The following is a 4,392-nucleotide window of genomic DNA, read 5'->3' on the forward strand; positions in this document are numbered from 1 at the left end:
CTCACTATCGTATTTTTGTCACTTTCCATTGCTTCTCATACATCTAAGATCAGAACTCAGTAAGTACTTTAGATGAAAGATTAAAAAGTTTAAGCATTCAAAATCCCATCATTAAGGTTTTTCGTGTTGTTGTTTGTTTGTTGACTCTAAGGGTCTATTTCTTTCTTTGACTTTTCACGTATGTATGCACGCCTGCATGCATTCATACACACACACACATGCACACACATTTGCACAGTTCCATGGCAGCAAAGAAATCCTCACATTCCAGATATGTCTTAGTGAAGCATGATGGTTAAGAATTCTCAATATTTTAACGTTACTTAGAGCACCAGTAGGTATGTTACCCTGGCTCTATTCCCAGAATTTAACAGTAGGGGCCTTGTGAAATGCTAAACGATGTGTATAACAGTATTCAGACTCTCCAAGAGCCAATCCGTCAAAACATTTGCCGCTTTGAAAATGTGTTCTTCAAAAAAATGGGCATATGGAACTTATTACACTGCTTGGTGGAGTTCAGGCAGCAGGGTCCAAAGTAAGCATAAAAACCTTTTGAGGACACAATCCTACCTAAAGGTAACAGGGTCTCTAAAACTGTCCTTCCCTGACCTGAGAGGTATAGAACTCTCACAGGAAATAGCAGAGTTCCAAATATTTTCCTGGGCTTCAAGTGTTAGAATAGCACAAAAGTCGGTAGAAGTTTTGAAAAGATCAAAAAAGTAATGTTTAAGTAAGAGTTTGTGAAATATTTGACCTGTTTCAGTAATGATCCCTCAGTTGGTATCACTTTATTTCTCATTTCTAGCACAGTCGTTGGCCCATAATTGTTGTTTAATAAATATTTGTGAACAAATAAATCTGACATTTTACTGCTATATGTTCAAGTAGAGATTAGAATGCATAGCTACATACGTGTGGAAACTTGATGGATGAAAGAGAAAGCAAATCCTTTAATCTCCATGGAAATAAAAGAAACAATTTAACAAAGAAGAAAATAATCAAAAGAAGGACCATGATTAGCTTACTCTTATTTCCCCCCCACACTGCTGATTTCTATGACACCTGGATTTAAGAGGATAGACTTTAAAAAAAAATTTACATGTCCTTATTTAATTGAAATATTGAAATATCAAAGGAAGCTAATTGATAGAATTTATGAAGGATTAACTTACTTTGAACCTGCATTAACGTAACGTGTGCTATGTGCTGTACTAGGTGTTAAAAGAATATCCTTGTTTCCTTTTCATTAGCAGCAAGGACAGAAAATGCTATTATCAGTCACTGCAGACAACAAGAACAGAGTTTAGGTTTTGAAGCTGAAAAGCCTCAAACTCCTTGCTGTGTTTTATTATGCATAACTGAAATTCTTCACAGTTACAATAGTGTAAACTCCTCTTGATTACATCAATATGTACTTGGAACAGGGAGCTGTGTAGACCACTCATTGTGAAGGAACTCTGCAGCTACATTTTGATTTGCTTTGAAGGAATAAAAGTAAATCAAGAAAGTGTGCTTTTTTGTGAAAGCCATGGGGGTATTTCATTTCTAACTTCTTGTGGATCATAAGGTGAATTCATTTGCCTTGTAAAGTCTCCCTCACTTGAAATTTCCTGACAGTTAGAGATATTCCCTTCCCAGCATGTGTCATCACCCAAAGAGCTTTGCGGGGACCACTCTTTGATGGTTTAGATTCTCCCAATGCAATGCTCACTTCTTCTCGTTACCTTATTTTTCACTATTTCATGATTTGTCTTTTATATTTTATCACTGCTTCCTCTGGGATTTTTTTTTTCCCAAGAAAAATGACAAGAATGATCCACATAAGTCCATAAGAGAGGTTGTAAAATAAACATTATACCATGTGTGGGGTAAAAAAAAAATAACTACAAATGGCTGTTCTCACTTTCTGGCATTTACACACATGGCCATCTGTTTCAGGGCTGTTTTACTTGGCTTTTTCCCAACATTTATGTAACTGGCCAATTGAAAGGAAATGACATCACCAAGTTTCCTGAAGACTATCACTGGAGACACAAAAAAGTTAGGAAACAAATTGCTTAGTAAAGAGAAAGATGTTTTTCAAACGTCTCTTTTCCATTTTTTTCTTCCTTTTTTTCTATCATTTCTAATAATGTTTTTCCCTACTTCTGCACCTTCTGTGTTAATACTTAATATTTTCAATGTCTCCTTTAGGGCTTCTCCTCTTTGAATTGTGAGGAGTTAAGAGAAATAAAAAATGCTCTTTTTTGGATCTACATGATATGATCACAATATGTTGAAAAGTAAGGAGCTCTCGGACCTACCAAACATCCAGTACTAGATTTGATTGCCTTCTTTTCCTCAAGTGACAGCAGACTTTGAACCTGTAGATCTGGGCCTTGAAAAGATCTGAAGGAATTCTCACAAGACCTAAACATTTCTGCTACCAAAGGGATGACTCAACTATCCCTGACAGCTAGGCCCACAGAGCATGATGGAATGAAGAAGAACATTTGGAAAGTATATCATATTTGTTGGCAACACCAAGATGTCAAAGCTAGGAATGGTAGATTTTTTATAGCATAGTTTATAGATCCTCTTATCCCAATATCTCAGTAATTTGTACCACTGGACCAAGAAGGCCTTTCATCTGATTCCAAAATGAAGCCATCTCTAGGGGAAGTATAGCAGCTGTTTTTAAGGCTCACAATTGCATGGAAAAAGTATTAGTGTTAGAAGAAATTAAGTATACCTGCTTAATATTTTCGCAGGAGTTCAGAGAAAATAGAGGGTTCATCTAAACAGGAATCTCTTTAAGCTCCTATGTTAAAAACTTTGAGGTTTTAAATGCCTTATATATCATTCCAGTCTACTCATGGTCTCCTATAATACTGGACTGTTGCAGCTGCATCGTCCTGAATCAGCATTCTTCCAATTGGGATGGGAGCATTACTTTGAAAGTGTGCCCTTTTGACACTACCTGGATTGGTTGGAAACTCTCCCTCTCACCTCCATTTCCTTCTCTTCTCTTTTCCACCTTCATCATCATGGGTAATAGATCCTGTTGGTTCCTCACCCTGATTGCCTTTGCCAGCTGGTGCACCTGCCCCTCAAGTGTTTTGAGTTCTTTCTGGAGAATTGCCAATAGCTGATGGGAGCCAACTGCTGGGACAGTGACAGCATCACCATTCACCCCCACTGTCCTGAGTGGCCAATGACTGACAGGTTTAGATATATAAAATCCTCAAGGTCACATATCCTCAAGGTGAGACAAGTCTGTGGTGGGATTTATGTTCCATTCTCCCATGCACCAGCCAAGGCTACACTTTACCTGAGTCCACATCCTTCCTTAGCTCTTTCCAGCTTGATCTACTTCCTTTCAGGTTTATCCTAAAGACTACTCCCTTAATAAGTTACATATATCTGAAGCCCTGTCCTAGCCTTGGTTTTTTTAGGGCCTCCTATCCAAGACACTCTGATTATCAACAACGATATCCGAATGATGAGAACACAAAGAGAAGTTCTATAGGAGTCTAAAGCATGAGAAAGGTCCCTATCAGAGTTTATACAGCAAGACAAAGGGAGCAATTGGGAGACTGTCAGCAGCAGCATCTAAAGAAAACAAAATTTAAGGTAAGAATGTAAGAAAAAGAAAACATCAGTGACAGGTTACTTGACAGATTTGAAAGAAGTTGGTGGAGAGTGCAGAGATAGATTAAAAAAATGTTGCTTGGATTAAAAAAAATGTTAACACATATGGATGAAGAAAATTTGGAAAACACAGAAAAGTAGAAAGATAGTATCAAAATCACCTGTAATCCTACTATCCAAATATAATCACTTTTGATATATTTCATTCCAATTTCTTTTTTTCTATCATTTATCTATATTTGTATTTTATTTATATGCATTTATTTATATACATTTATACATGGGAATTGCTACATATACAATTTAATACCCTGCATTTTCTTCTTGAACATTACTAACTTTGCATGTCATGTACTACTCTGAAAATCTAATTTTCAGTGTCTACAGAATATAAATTCTATAGATTGACTATAATTTAAATATACACCTATTTTCAGAATTTGGGTTGCTACCAATCTTTTGCTGCTTATAATACTGCTGTAAGGAATAATAGACTTGTACATAAATCTTGATGTTCATTTTAGATTTTCATTTATAGACCACACTAATAGTAGTACAACTACCAGGTCAAGTGCATGCAAATTTTAAATAAACCATCAACTTATGTTCCGGTTTTTACCAACATATTGGCAATTATTTTCCAAAAAGGACATGCCAATGTGTAATGGCTCTAATAAGAATACCATTTTATAACGCCATTGCCAACATTCCATATTATTGTTAAAGTAAATTAAATAAAAGTAAATTCAATAAATTAAAGCA

The sequence above is a fragment of the Neophocaena asiaeorientalis genome, unplaced genomic scaffold, assembly GCF_003031525.2.
Source record: "Neophocaena asiaeorientalis asiaeorientalis breed wild unplaced genomic scaffold, Neophocaena_asiaeorientalis_V1.1 scaffold229, whole genome shotgun sequence".
Lineage (NCBI taxonomy): Eukaryota > Metazoa > Chordata > Mammalia > Artiodactyla > Phocoenidae > Neophocaena > Neophocaena asiaeorientalis.